Genomic DNA, 16,949 nt, shown 5'->3' with positions numbered 1-16,949 from the left:
CTGTTATTCTGCACCTGTTTACTGTTAATATGCTTAATAATGATCTGATGCATTTACTGAAGATTAAGCTAACTGAATTATAAGATCTCTGGATATACGCGAGTTTCATTAGACACAGTAGCGTGTACACGCGGGTTCACTTAATTGAAGTAGCGTATATGTTTCTGAGTATGAAATTGAAAAGATTGATTGATCTGATAATACTGATTCACCCCCCCTCTCAGTATTATTTCCAACAATTGGTATCAGAGCAGGTCCTTTGATAGAAGCTTGATCGCTTGAAGGAGATCCGTGGATCAATGGGAAAGAAACTTAAGAAGAAAGCTCATAAGAAGAAGAAGACATCTCAAGAGATCTATGACAGTGGGAGAGTCGATTGGGGATTAGGTATAAGAAGCTCTTCAGATTCAGAATCAGATTCAGAATCATTATCAGGTATGAATGTGTTATCCTCTGATGTTCCTGCTATATTTCCTTGTGAAAGTGATGGAAGTGATAGTGAAACTACTGAACATGCTTTTATGGGTGAGCAAGAAAAGTGTCAAATAGAGGCAGTGTTTAGAAGGCTTGCAGACAAAGTTAAAGATCAACAAGATCTATTGAACAAAAGGGAATGTGCTTTCAAAGAAGAAGTTACCAAACTAAAGGCCCAAATAGAAGAAGGAAACAAGGTAAGAAAGCTACTCAAGGACAAGGAAGACCAATGTCAAAAATTGCAGCATGAAGTGACATCATTAAGAAAAGAAGTCAACGAAAGAAGCACAAGCATCAAGAAACTCAAAGATAGATCCAGCTACTATGAAAATCTTGAAGCTACAATCCCCTCACTAAAAGGAGATCTTGAAGAATCAAAGAAACAGAATACAGATCTACTCCAAGCTATTGCAAAACAAGAAAACGAAGTCACCAGCTTAAAATCTCAACTAGAATGTGCCTTCCGAGTTCGTCAAATGCAGCAGGATCTGAATGAAGAACAAGAAAAGGAGATTCTCAAACTAAGGCATCAGTTGGAAGAAGGAAGGAAAGATGGAGAAGACATAAAGAAGCAATGTCTAGAAAAAGAGGAACAACTTCAAGTTGAGGTAAATATCTTGAAAGGTAAAATAGAAGAAAAGGATAAGCTTTTACAATTTCAAGATAGTTCTAAAGTCTTGGATGATATTCTTAGTAGTCAAAGGTCCCCTGCTATCAAGACTGGTCTTGGTTTCCATGAATCTGTTGAAGGTGAATCTAGTTCACAAGGTGAGGCAAGGAACTCTAAAGAGAAATCTAAGATGACCAACAAGGAGATGAAAGGTCAACCCCATCAACAATCAAGGAAAGAAACTCCTCAAAGAAAATCTTTTACTCCTCCTATGAATAATGTTGAATGTTATGTATGTCATAATCTTGGACATGTTGCAGCTAGATGTAGAAGAAGAAGAGTTCAAGACCATTATGCGGACAGGTCATCTCAATCAAGGTACTTTAATGGATATTGCTTTGCGTGCAATATGTATGGTCACAAAGCTGCTGATTGCTATAGGAGGAATATGAAACATGTAAGATGTTATACATGTAACAAGCCTGGACATATAGCAAAGGAATGCAGGAACAAAGGATGGACATCACACCAAAAGAAGAAAACCTCATCACACTTGAAGATATGGAGGAAGAAGGAAGTACAGTCAGCACAATGTACTGAGACACAACACAGCACAGACATATCAGACTCAGGGGGAGCTGAAGATGTAAAACTTCAGTGTTCTGAATCTCATACACAAGTTCCTTAAATGGAAGTCGCGTGTATACGCGAGTTAGACACTGCAAAGTCGCGTATATGTCAGTCTGAGGAAAAGCAGTGGGGACAGGATCAAAAAAAAAAGATCTGATATGATTCAGTCTATTATTTGCTCTATTGGTTACAGTCTGCTGAGGATGTGTGGAAATGTTTTGTTACTTGTATGATGTCTAGAAGTGTTTTTGATCCTAACTTGAGGATGATGATGTTTTGATGCTTATTGCTGATCAGATCTAACAGATGGCACAGGTTGAGGACCATATGCCTTTAGCAATTCAATGTTGGCATTATGGTTAATAATCCTTGGTGATGATTCTTATATGGCTAAATGATATATCTTGCTATTGTGAGTTGTCTATGATAAACTCTCATATGATTCTTGGAATTACATAGAAGATGTTCAGATCAGATTTATGGTTGATTCTTTGATGATGCATATATGGTGCTTACATGGTGATCTTCATAAGAACAAGGAGAAGTACAAAGCTTGAATACACATCTTCCTCACTTGATGATGAGTCACTTATATACTGCTGTTGTCATATGCATAAATATCATACAGTTATGATGCAGGCACTCATGCGGATAAGGATTGTTGCTGATGATGATATCAAGAATCTTTGTCAAAAGAACTTGAGCTCAAGATACATAGCGCTGATACATGGATGACTACTCAAAGTTGCTTTATTGAAGACATGGTGATGAGTTCTTATCTATATGATGATAGGTTGATCCTTACATATGTTAATTGATGCAGATGTTCCCAAGTAATGATACTTGGATCATGTAGAGCTTGATGAAATGGCTATGGTGGTTTCACACATGATACAATGTGAATGATTCTGAATTCCGTTCAAGGGGATGAATTGATGCAGACATACCTTGTTATAGGTTGATGACCTATTCTCTACAGGACATTTACAGGGTGATGATATGGAAATTTGTGTACGCGTATTGTTTAAAGGATATCCGCGTGCATACGCCGTTTTACAAGGGGATAGTCGCGTATATGGTGTACGCGTGTTGCATAAGGTATATCTGCGTATATATGCTTGTTTATGTGTATACAAACGCGTATATGGAGATTTGAAGGAAATCAGCAGGGACAGATGTTGGTTGCAGAAAGTCTGATATAGGTCTGACAGAGATCATCTGGCACAGGTTCAGGGGGAGCAGATAATCTTCCAATGATGCATTGTTGGCATTATCTTAGAAGCCTTTGGTTCTAGTTCACAAGTTGTTGTTGATTTCAGGTGAATCAAAGTCAGAGGAAGAACAAAAGGATCTCTTGGTTGCTGATCTGAATGGTGATTGACAAGATGCTGGCGATATCAGTTATTTGTGACTTTCATAAGTCTTGGTCTAGTTCTTATGTCTCTATGTCATATATCTCTTTTGTGGTATCTCTTTCATGGTGTCAAGGTCATGTAACGGCCTATTTTGGTTTCCCCACTATGCCTGGGATGATTGATGCAATATGATTGGTTGTCATATGTAAACTTTTGATGTATTCCCACTTGGTTGGGTGGATGAGTCAATGTTTGTATATCCTCACTTAGTTGAGAGATGGATGTATGTATGAGTCTTTGGTGATAGGAAGGTCTTTCATGATGCATAGAGTCATGTTCTTCTTGAAGAACATCTTTTGTAGATCTTGCCTACAGTCAGGAAGAACATGAATAGCACACTTCAGCGGCACAGAGATTCAGCATGTACTCAGAGGGAGCATGGACAGATTGGTACACCTTGGCATATACAAAGGGGGAGATTATTCAGAGATTTCAGCAGGTACTCAGGGGGAGTATGGACAGAGGAATGATTCAGCAAAGGAAGAGAATATCTTGGTCCACCCTTTGCCCTTGATGTCAAAGGGGGAGAGTGATTTGGTGTTGTTGCCATCAAGTCCAAAGGGGGAGATTGTTGGCATTATGATGCATGTATTGTACTTGATGGCAACCCTCTCATAGAAGAATATCTCACTTAAGTATAACTGGGTGAATCTTCAGAAGAGATATCAGATATGACTGATGGAGGACAGCTCAAAGGAATCAGATGATGAATCTTCAGAAGAGATATCAGATGTGACTGATGGAGGACAGCTCAAAGGAATCAGATGATAGTTCTAAGTATGACAAAGTTAGCTTTGCCATCAAGTCCAAAGGGGGAGATTGTTGGCATTATGAGATAAGTGTTGTCCTTGATGGCAAACCTCACTGATGACAAATCATAGTACAGAAGGTCAGCAGCAAGGAATTGATGATCAGACTATAAGAAGAAGAGAAAAGTTCATACACGCAGGTTCATTAAGCCCAAGTCGCGTGTACACGCAGGTTGGCTTCAGCAAAAGCGCGTGTATGTGGAAACGTACTTTTGGTCCATGGCGGTTAGTCCTTGGAAGTTGTGCCTATGGTTTCGGACCATTGTGTCTCGACGGGCGTGTCGATCCCTAGTATTGAAGTTGATGGTATTGTGTTACTATGGTTTTGGCTCTTGGTATTGAACAAGGCCTAAGGCTATATAAGGAGAAGGAAATCATTAGGCAAGTGCATCCGAAATGTCTTGAATATCTGAAGAAGTATGAGATCCAGTATGCAGGTTATGGGTTGATGATGCATTGCTTAATCTGAGCTAAGGAGAGATCTCATCGGTTGATGGAGAACTAGATCTAAGGAGAGATCGGGATCAAATGGTTTGAAATGAACTATCTTTATGATGCTTATTCTAGATCTACATACTGACGCATGTATTATTCTATAAGTGTTATGAGTATGACTGATGTCTGGTACAGCTGCAAGATATGAGAAATTATTTTTAGATCTGTACGCGGGTTGACTTTGGCAAAAGCGCGTATACACGCGGGTTTTATTCATCGAAGTAGCGTATACATTGTAAAGCTTGATATTTGAAGTTGCAGATGGATCTGATGGTTATTACAGAGTTCTGTGTCTGCTCTGTGTTCTGGTGACTGTTGTTAACAGGGTTTCAGTGATTCAGAGTTTGATGATTGTTTTGAGCTTCAATGATAGTTATGGGTCCAGTATGAAAATTGGATGAAAAGTGGCCTTTCAGATTATGTGTTGTGCTTCAGTGTATCCAGTCTGAAAATTGATGAAACGTGGTACCTGGAGGTGAGAAGATTGTAGGCAAGCACCTACGTACTAGTATCTAAGCTAGTACAAAAGCTAAAGGAGATCTTTGGAGCATTGTAGCAGGTAGCAGCCTGCGTACTAGTAAATGGATCGGCTAGTACAAGAGCAAAGGGGGTTGTAGCTCCCGTACTGGTATAAGACTGCACCAGTACAAATATTGTAAAAGGATTTTCTTATTAAGAAGAAGATTGAGATGACTTGCAGCAGGTGGTTTTCACCCACATTGGGTTTCCACCTTATATCTTTGTGTTCATGTGTGTGGCTCTTGTGTGATGTTCTGTTCTGTTATTCTGCACCTGTTTACTGTTAATATGCTTAATAATGATCTGATGCATTTACTGAAGATTAAGCTAACTGAATTATAAGATCTCTGGATATACGCGAGTTTCATTAGACACAGTAGCGTGTACACGCGGGTTCACTTAATTGAAGTAGCGTATATGTTTCTGAGTATGAAATTGAAAAGATTGATTGATCTGATAATACTGATTCACCCCCCCTCTCAGTATTATTTCCAACAAGGGGAAGGTGAACCACTCACCTTGCACACAGTGCACCAATAGGGGAAGGTCAACGACTCACCCTATGGTTGCTCATAACTCAATAAGTACCCCAAACCCCCAAGAGTTCTTAGAGCTCAATATTCAATATTAATCAAGGATCCCTTCATATAAGGAATAGTGCCAAGTTTCTTTCTAAAATTCAGGACTAGATCAATAGGAGACTCATAACTCTATTCAGCAGTATATAGATGTATATATAACAGATATCTTGACAGCACTTAGAAATCCTCTGCTTCTTGTATATCTTGATGAAGAAAATAATTGAGTGATCTTATTCCCTCTTTACCCAGGGAGATCACAGCCTAAGCTTGTCTTTTTAGGGTGCAAAGTGTCCATCTGGAAGCCTACTTATCATAAAACCCAGCCATTTTGTAATTTAACATGTCATAATCCTAGTAGTGTTCTTCCATAAACAAGAATGTCCCTTGCTATAACATATCCTGAATAAAGTGATAGCGGACAATATGATTCTCTAAAAGGTGAATCCCATTCTGCAATCTACAACGGTGGATTCCAGCATGTGTTCAAATAGCTTATGCAAGAGATTAAACAACCAAATGGCTTCATAATAAGCCATGCATTCAGCTTCAAGAAATACTGGGTGTATTACTCAGCATCCTACTATCTGAGACAGTATCAGAATATTCATGGAGTCTTATATTCTGGTAGATAATTTCTTTCTATCTAATATATGAGGCACCTCCATAATCTTGACTTAGAGGCATGTGATAGGTGATTATCAAGAAAACCAAAAATCAATAGATTCTCCATCTCACCAGCCTTTTATGTGCAGGAAATAGTGTATCAAAGATTTTCATCTTGGTTCTGAATATCTTATATTGACATACATCATTAAAACTGTGTTTTCAATCATTGCTCCCTTTAAATATTGAGAAAGTGGCCTTGCCCAAGTCATAGCTACGTTTCCTGTAATTCTTCTTTTAGTCTAAGTGCCATAGTCTTTTATACAGTTTACCAAGGATTCAATGGCTCCCTATGAAGCTTTGCTTCAGGTAGATATGCAGACTTCATCAATCTGATCTTCGTCATTTTAAAAATGAGACTTTTCAATTGAGTAAAAAAAATTCAGAAATTCTCTTCTTCAGATCAGAGAGAAAATCATCTTCATGGTCCTAGAGAAATCCTTTCCTTCATCCAATTACTTCATGATAGCTATTAACCTATGATGTAAATGCCTAAGGTATCTAAGTACAACCATCCTTCTCCAAAGATTCAATATCAGTGTCCTCTCAGTTTCCTTCTTCAATGAGGATTCTATTGCAAGGGTCTGGTCCTGGTTCTTTTAAACTTTCAAGGTTGCTCATACTACAACCTTCATCATCATTTTCTTTCTTGGGTTCAGAAATATTGACTTGCTTCATGATATCCAGAGAGATTTTGCAAGAATTGATAGTAGTGTCCCTGCTCTACTATAGGTCTTCAAGATAAGACATTGAAGATAAGAAAATTGTTTCTCCTCATAGTGGAAGGGAATTTTCCTTGTTATCTATGCTTTCACTGCATCACTGTTCAAGCTATGAATTTAATTACATTGACTTCATTGGTCAGCACATATTCTTATCATAATAGAATGAATAGATACTTCAATTGAGAGCAGGGTAATAGTCCATTTCTCAGGTTTCTTTGGCTCCTCTTCCTTTACGACAGAGGCTTGAGAAAATAGAATAATTGTTCTTTGAATACTTCAAGTATGCCATAACCCTTATCCAGGAGAGGCTTGATAAAATAGAATAATTGTTCTTTGAATACTTCAAGTATGCCATAACCCTTATCTAGGAATCCAAGGACAAAATAGCTCCAATATCTTTAACTAATAGATAATATAAAGGAAAAATCATTAATCAAGAAAATCTAATGTTTGTCTTGTTCACAACTCTGTTTGTGAAAAAGACTATACATCTGTCATCAATTTATGAGTGCTGCAATATAATCACTGCTTACGGATCATACAATATTAAACTGAAAGGAAGCCAAAAGAGATGCAGAGTTGTATAGGAGATAGCATACCTGTTGATATACTATGCATAGAGGTATTGATGCTACCTATGAGGTAACTAAGAAGATTTAACTGCACAAGGCTGTGCTTTTTGATATGGCCTTCCTGGCATAGAAGATGTGGTTGTTCTTGAGCTTTATGGTAACTTCAAGTCTTTGAACTTTCAGTGAGACCATTCCTTTCCAGGAGATCTAGGATCTTGACTTCACCTGAATCTCGACTTCTTAGTCATTTAATATGGATCACAAATCTTCTTATAGAAACAATTCTCACTACCTGAAGTAATTTGTAAGACCAGATTTTGAGCTTACTCCCATATGTTTCTCAGTATTAGACTTTAATGTTTTTGAGATCTTTGTGGTTTGGTTTTTGATATTGTGGGCTCAGATATTCCACAGTATGCATTTTTATGTCTACGTTTTGAGTCTAGAACAAGACTCATCCTCATGACTGATTCTACAAAGAAGCGAAATGGGGTTATAAATATGATATGTTGTCAAAGTGGGGAGCCGACCAGCTCAAGGTGAATAATCACATAATTTTTATTATAATACATTTTTTTATTATTTTCCCTAATCAGTTATATTTTAATTTGATTATAAATCTTTTATGTTTTTCTATTTAATTTTAATTAATTAATTTTTATGAATTAATGGATAATATATTATAATGTAAGTTATTTTATGCTCAATGAATATGAACATGGCAATCCCAAGGTTTTTTCTTAATCGATATGCCCCTCTGAATATTCCATAGCTAATGAATCCCATGCCGGAAGATTATTTGAAGCTCTTACCTCATTTCACTAGAGGAGATGGAATAACTGCTCAAAACCATGTCCAAACATTTTTTCCATTCATTGAGAATATTAATGTTGATTATCTTGACATGGTCATGAGTTTGTTTGTACAATCTCTAGATGGAGGAATTAGAAGAAAAAAATTATGCAAAAACAGGGAGAGAAGAAATATCATGGGTATTTCTTAACGGATTTTAATGGAATAAAGAAAAGGGCCAATTAGGATGTTATTGGGTTTATAAAAATATTTAACAAGATTTACAATAGTCTACCAGCAGAAATCAAGTCTCCACCAGTAGCTCCAAAGGTAGTATTTCCAAGGGCTTTTGATTCTGATTTTGGCTTTACTTTGAGGGAAAGAAAATCTCCCACCCTGGATCAAATTCAAACTGATGATTTGGAGGTGGAAGTAAATCTAGCAATAGCTGGAAAGCTAAAAACAAAAATAGAGCATGTTGACAGAAGAAAAGGGAAAGAATAAATTGGTCCTTTAAAATAGCAGAAAGATATGCAAGAGAAGTTGTTGGATGAAATGACTAAATAAAATAGAAATGTTTCTAATAAGCTAGTAAAGTTATAACTAGAAACTCTTAGAGAAATCCAACAGGGCCCAAATAGGAATTTCAATTCCCAATTTAGGAGGCCTCATCTGCAGATTTTACAGAGGGAGAGGAAAGATCAACAAGATCAAATCCAGCCACCTTTATACTAGAGGATGAACCAAAGGAGAATTTAGAAGAAGCACTTAAGTTTCAGGAGAACTAATATTCTACATTGTCAGAAGAAGAAGAAGGAGTAGAAGCATAGGAAGAAGGTGTGAATCTCGATACCCCATTAGATGAAGAAGAAATTGATGCTTATTGTAAGAATTTTCCATATTTTATGTAGGATGAATTACATAAAAGATATGATATGAGATATAGGAAAAGTTCCAGGATTCAGGACCAAATGATGATCAAATCCAGCTAAATACACAAAGAGATAATGATAAAGGAAAGGAGCCCATCCATACCATTCCATTAACTAGAGTAGAATAATCACAATCCTAGCAAACCAAGTCTAGCCAAACACATCTAGCTAAGAAGCATATGAAGTCAAAGCAGGAAAATCAGGAGAATAAGGAGGTAGATGAACAAATAAAAATGGAAAAAACACATGCATACTTTTAGCCTTGAAAAGGAATTAGAGAAAGTAAAGATATTTGTTCCATTGGAAGAAATAGCAAGATAGTCTGCTTACAAAAAGCATATTGTTGATTTTATGAACTTAACACAAGTAATTTCCACTCAAGATAGTGTGAATTTACAAGAAGGAAAAGTTGTTGTGATGTTTATACCGCATGTAGAAGAACAAGGATCTATCGCTCCTCCTTTCTATATCACATTGTTGATTCATGATTTCATGTTACCCAATTGTATGTTGGACTTAGGGATTCTTACAATCCCATGCCTCTAACCGTCATGGAGCATCTTGGTTTACAAATCACTAAACCATATAAATATTTGTACTCTTTTGATTCCAAGAGAGTAAAGTGTCTTGGTGTGATTAAAGATTTGGTGGTCATTTTGGCACAGATTCCTGTCAGAAGTATAGTGATGGACATTATAAGCATTGATATTCCAACAAGGTTTGGTATGTTTCTGTCAAAGTCTTGGGGAATGAAATTTGGAGGATCCATCAAATTAGATCTCACATATGCAACAATTTCAGTCTTTGGTGGAGAAGAACGAAGGTTGTACAGATAATCAAGGTTTATCAAAACTATTACCAAAGAAGGTAACCCAAATAACTCCCCATTGTATGGCCAGGAAATGGTTTTTTCTTGTTTTTTTTTTAGAAGTAGATGATGAGATAGTTGAATATACTCATGTGGAGATTCCAGTAGTAGTACCAAAACCAGAAGCAATGCAGAGTTCCCATTTGGAAATTGTTTTTTGATGGAGCATACTATAGGGAAGGAAATGGTCCAGCCATTTTTTGGTGTCTCCCTAGGGTGTAGTAATCCCTCTCTCTTATAAATTAGAGTTTGACACAATAAAAAATATTATAGAATATGAAGTATTAGTTTTGGGACTACAAGCTGCAAAGAATTTGAAAATAGAATGCTTGTCAGTGTATGGGGATTATGAGTTGGTCATAAAGCAAATAAAGGGGAAATGTCAAACCAAACATCTAAGGCTGAGATCATATAGCAACAAATTTTTAGATTTGATTGACAATTTCTTCTTATCTTTCAACATACAGTTCTTTCCGAGAGAGAAGAATAGACTGGAAGACTCCTTAGTAGTGGCAGTAAACACATTTAAGCCTCCACAAAATCCACGCTTGACATATGAGATTGAAGTTAGGTATAGACTCTTTGTACCTAATAATATAAAGTATTGGCAAGTGTTTGAAGATGAAGAACAGATCAAACATTTTATGGAGGTAGTTGGTGAATTTTTTGCTTCAAGAATTGACCAAGAAGAAGAGGCTGAGAATGAACAGGAAGAAGTCGAAGAAGATTTGCCTTGGAAAGATTTTACAGCAGATTATAATATCATGCAATTGAAATGTAATGTAATTACAAGAGGAATGGTGCCACTGGAAAGGTTGTTTGATGTGAATAATGTTCCAGCTAGGGTGAGTAATCAAAGTTGGGAAGAAGATATTGAAGACTATAACATTGGTACAAAGCAACAATCCAAATTGATCAAGTTAGCCAAGGGGGTTACAAAGGATTATACACAAAGGTATGTAGATTTATTCAAAGAATATTCTAATATTTTTTCCTAGTTGTATGAAAATTTGAACACATACAATACAAATATTATTCAGCCTAAAATTCCACTGAAACCAAGAGTGGAGCCATATAAGCATAGACTTATAAAAATCAATCCCCTGTTACTTCCTTTAATAGAAAAAGAAATCAAGAAGTTACTTCACACCAAAATTATTGTTCCTTTAAGATATTCAGACTAGGTTGAAAATCTTGTCCCAGTTAGGAAAAAAAAGGAGACATAAGATTGTGTGTGGATTTTAGAAACCTTAACAAGGCATCTCTGAAAGACAATTATCCCTTACCAAGATGGATTTAAAAAGGTGGTGGGGTTTTCAAGGCTATCAATTATAGATGGATTTTATGGTTACAACCAGATTGCAGTGTATCCATGTGACTAGAATAAGACAACTTTTACAACACCTTGGGGCATTTTCATGTATGCTAAAGTGCCCTTTGGCTCCATGAATGTTTGTGCCACATTTTAGAGGGAAACTGACATAGCCTTCATTGGGGAAAAGGATAAGCTTGTGGTGATTTACCTTGATGATATAATTATTTTACCAAATTTTGATGATGAAAAATGGGAATTAACATAAGCAGAGGGAGAAATTGAAGCCATAACCCTAGGAGTGAGGTGGGGTGATCTAGATCCTTAGGCCCAGAGTTGCCAAGATTTGGGAAGGATTTAGCCTAGGGAATTTTTATACAGTCCTAGCTAGGAAAACTACCAAAAACAAGGCATGGGGGTAAACAGAGGCTATGCACCATGGAAACAAGGAAATAAAGTTGAAAGGAGGTATCAAGGGAACTTAGCTTACCTGTAGACCGCTAATGAAAACTTCAATTGCCTTTGAGAACCCTCGAAAACAAGTTTTAGGGATTTTGGAGTGAAAACGCAGCATGGCTACTGAAAGTGCAGCATGGCTACTGAAAGTGCAGCATAGCTACTGAAAACGCAATATGGTTGCTTGGAATCACTTTTTGGATGTCCTTTGGCCTTGAAAATGTTGAGGAAGTGCTTTTTGGTGAAGTGCAACCCTCTCTAGCAGTCACACCACACGCGATTGCGCCCAACCAAATTGCGCACATTTTAAGAATATTGAGGGGCAATGCAAAGCGAGGTTGTAATCCTATTGATAAAGAAATCAATGGCCACGATCTATTGCACTAACCCCAATGCATTTTTCAGAAACCACCAGTGAGGGAGGCACAAGGTGGTTTATGGTTTCATGAAACCGACCCCAATTTGCAGCACATGTTCCTCCTACCTCTCGGGAAAGCCTACCAAGTGAAACATTTAGTCAATTCTTTGTCCACAACCTCATCTTCTCACATCACATTCCATGGCAGTCACTCATCACATCATCTTCCTATCACACGTACCCATTGGTTAATTAGTTTTCTTGCTCGAGAAAGGGAGTTAAAAGGGTTTGTTCAATGGTTGTCCCTATCATTTTCTTGTCGTTTTCAAATCTCAGAGCTTTATAGCCAATGTTGAGGTCATCTACTAGCCTGCACACCTCAGCTCCTCATCCATTCACACTAGCACTAAGTATTTAGACCATGTTCTAAACCTCCATTGTCAACATGGTTAAATTAAATAATATCCCTAAGTCAGCCCCAAGGTCAACAAACCCCAACCCATCCACTAAAGAGACATTGATGGATATTGATGGTGAAATCCATGATTCTTTTGATCCCCTTGATTTTGAAGAGTTTATATTTTAGTATTTTGGTCATTTTCTGAATAAGGAAGATTATTTCAGGTTTATTAGGTCTGGTCTATATTATATTATAACGCCTGCTACTTATCAATTTTTTGAGTTCATAAATTGGTTAGCATCTACATACATTTCTCAAAGAAATGTTGTTTCATCTAAAGGAGAAAACATTCTCTAGGTTACAACTAACCTAATTGATAAGGATTTTTGTTTCGCCGACCTACAAAACTCCTAGTCATTTACCAATGACTCCTTACTTTTAAAATTACCTCAGCTATAAAAAGAAAACAAATTGTAGAAATCTGATACAAATTGCAACTGCTCAAGATTTCAAACTAAAAAAACAAGAGACACAATTCTACTCTACAATTCTGTAGAATGGAAATCACAAATTAGATTGACATGCAACAAGTAAAAGCACAAGTACATACTGATTTCTAGGGGCACCCAACTGGGAAAAACCCTTTTGTCCTGCTTCAATTCTGAAGCACACCCTGCACTACAATCTTGTTCTCTCACTTCTTGACTTTATTTGGCCAACACTTAGCCAATTCAACCCTCATCCAACCTCCTATTTCCTTGTGCAATCCTGGAGGAATTATCCCCTAAAAAATAGGAGAAATTCCTTATTTCCTTCCGCAATAGCTTGAGGAATTGATCACCTTCTCAATGAAAAATAACTATACACTCAACAGTATACAAATATAAATACAAACATGCCTTTTCCTCCAGTCCAACTAGGCAATTCTAATTCCATACATGATTGTGTCTATTTTTAGTTGATTGACTAGTTAACTGAGAGATCATTCAGTTTAACAACCATTCGACTACTCAATTGACCTTCAACTAACTCAACTAGATACTTGAGCTTAGTTAACTAAGTTCGACTAACAATAACTTAACTAGATTTCTAAATCCTAGAAATCTTTACATGCACAACTTTAATTCTAGCCTATAAATCAAATTTACTTAACTAACTAGTAGACAAGGGCCATGTCACACAAGTTAGTTGCCACCAAGTTGTCCTGTTGATGTGGGAATTAAAATTATTCAATTTCACTAAGGCATAAGTCAAAATTGAATTTTTTTCTTGCTACAATTTCTAGCACTCCCTCTTAGCAACAAAAGGGCTTTGAATAACCCTAATCTCGCTCCTGTGGAATGTACTCTAGAACTACCTCTCGCTATTGTTGCTACTACTACAAAAATTGCAACTAAGAAGCATCCAAAACATATTGAATAAATTGTGTCTTTTCAACTATCTACTGGAAAATCTGCTTTGCTACTGACTCTACTGCAGAGCCTCCTACTTTACTGTCAACACTACATTTTGTTCCTCAATATTTCACTGCTCCAACTAACACTGATCATCTTGCTACTGAATATTGTGGACCCCTGTGGCAAGGTAATGATCCATGAGGAAAGTATACTGCAAATATGGATGCTCTCATATAGACCCTACCCAAATATTTCCAACTCCAGACCTAAGGCTCTAGATTTCCCCACCTCACTCCTGGGGGTATGGATGCAATTGCTCCCACTAAACTAGAAGGTGCCATCTTGAGAGCTCTATCATGCTCTCGCTCAACCATCATATCTCTACTCTAAGGAATCTCTCCCTTGCTCCTCAAGGTTGTACATGCATCTTCGTCCAATTTCTAGAGGCTCTCAATCCTAACACTAATTTGTTTGATCTGACCTAAAGAAAAATGCTTAAGGTAGGCCTTCCCATTTCTAAATACTACCTCATACCCTTTGTCTGCAAGCATCAATTTGTTCATCAAACCAAGTTTTCTGGCATAACTGTTATTTTTTAATAGCTCAGTGAGGGTCTTCCACATAGCATATGGTGTTTCTTTTCCATAGAGATTTGATACCGCGTGGTCTCTCACACCTTCCAAGATGATCCTCCTGGCTCTTGTAGTGTCCTTCTTCCACTGAGCTAAGTGTTGTGCATATGATGTTGTTGTATTTTTAATGTCAGTATGAGTGTATTCAAGCACTCCATTATCATTAAGCATTTCTTCCATCCAGTCCTTCTAAGCTATGAAATTTGAGCTACCCTCCAGAGCATACTCCAATCTCAAACCGTTGAAAGAAAAACTGCTACACTAAAGCCGCAAATTTTAAATTCCTGAGGGACAAATTTGAAATACTAGTTATAATGTGATTGTAGGGGCTTTGATACCTATTGATAATGTTGGACCTGCTGAAATGTCAGGGGATCTCCCTAGTAAGAAGTCCCAATTAGACCTCAGACCGTTTGGTGTAGGAGTCCTAGCAGTGGGTCATACGGTAATGCCTTGATCACGATTTTGCACAGAGGCAAGTAAGATTTCTCTGTTGGTAGCAAGGGTGTGACAGCTACAACAAGCCAAGGAAGGTGCATGAGAGATTCTAACACACGGGGGTTGAGATGAGTGTGCCCCTTGGAAAATTGTAATAGTACGCGGGTTGGAAGGGAAAACACGAGCGAATATGCATCACAAGCTAGAAAGCAAGTTAACAAGCAATCTAAAGTGATGGTTAAACCAACAGCACATTTTAGAAAGATTCATACATACATACACAGATAGCTATGCATGCATGCATAATAAAACCAATACATATATCATTTAGAGTAAACCAGATAGCATAGAATACAATACAACATATGCATGAAACATGTTGGCTCTTGTTATATTAAGAAGTGTAAGTTCTAGTCATACAATACACCCATGTCCAACCAGTAGTTCTGATAGTGGAACGTTACAACCACAACTACCTGCTCCTCCAAAGAGATGTACTAGCTCTGAGTAGTGGATAAGCCAAGGCTCATTACAATATTATCCAAGCTTTCCCCAAGATAGTCTTATCAGAAGCTTGGCTGACCAAAAGCCTCTACAATGAGTTATGAGGTTCTATTTATAGCAAAGGGTGGGGTGACCATTGAAATTCCCCTTTGTGACAGTTCATTTACCCTCATGACTCTTCATCTACTCTATGACTGTTACATCCAACTATTGACACTTGAACTTCCACTTGATACAGCGTTACATTACAATGCGCGTGTGCTCATGTGAGACAAAATGGCTTGAGCAAGCCATGCAAGACATCACTTACGCTTGGTCTGTTGTGGTGAGACCGACTGTTTAACATGCTTGTGATGGTGAAGGTGGTGAGCTCATGCCAAGATTGGTCGTTTTTGTTGGTGTGCATGCACCCCATGGTGACATCTTGTTGAAGCAAACTCCTACCTCTGTTTCATCCGGGTGCATTGGTGTGGCTCCTTCATCCAACTCGTCTACTAGCATGCACATGGTCTTCTTGGTGCAACCAAACCGGCAACACACTGATGCATAGTGTCCATGTTGGTCTTCCAGTGTGTGTTGGTGGTCATGCACATCAACTGTCAACTACATGCTCAGCTCCAGTCGAACTTTCTTCTTGTCTTCGCCTTGGTGAGTGTTGAATGGGTTGGATCACATGTGTGTGCACAATGACATGCATGTTGTTGAATCCCTTGCATGCGATCAACAACAATGCTCAACATAACTTCTCTGTGCCAACTTTTGGAATGGATATATAACTTGTACGGGCGTAGTTTCATCCGTGAGTGCATGTTGCGCCCCCTATTGTTCATGTTCTTGCTGCAACTTAATGAGCGCCAGTATTACAACAAGGATGATGCAACTCTTGGGCTACCAGCTTTACTTATCAAACCAGGGTTTGTACAAACTTGGAGGTGATAGTGCTATATGCACAAGTAAGTGAAGGTCTTGCCTTGTTTTGGAGAATTTAGCATCTATGGATAAACACTAATTCACTAGACAAGTAGTTGTGCCTAGAACAACAGTTTAAAGTATTTTAGACTTTTCCTATAAACAATAGATAAGAAGAGAAGATAGAAGGCCTACCTGTAGTTCCGCTTTCCTCTCGTCTCCCTTGTATTGATTATGTCGCTCCTTCCCATACTTAATCTTCTTGAGAATTACCCTGTAAACACAACAGAAGACAAAAACCAATCAAAGCATACGATCCATTGAATATAAATGAAAGGAATCAGAAGCAATTCATACATATAAGCATTATGAAATAACACAACATATGGAAAAAGGTTCAAACACTTTATTAGATAGAAGAAGGAATTACAACCATCAGTGTCTGATTCAAATTCATT

At 37.5% G+C, this 16,949-nt stretch overlaps 1 pseudogene; it reads left to right on the top strand.

Annotated features, from left to right (window-relative positions):
- LOC149263045 (uncharacterized) overlaps positions 1-16,949 on the top strand; it is a 195,316-nt pseudogene that overhangs the window by 157,013 nt on the left and 21,354 nt on the right.

Source organism: Pinus tabuliformis, chromosome 6, assembly GCF_031772625.1.
Source record: "Pinus tabuliformis cultivar Carrire ecotype Pingquan chromosome 6, CPIR1, whole genome shotgun sequence".
NCBI lineage: Eukaryota > Viridiplantae > Streptophyta > Pinopsida > Pinales > Pinaceae > Pinus > Pinus tabuliformis.
The sequence above is the reverse complement of the archived record's forward strand: the minus strand, read 5'-3'. Positions and strand labels throughout refer to the sequence as shown.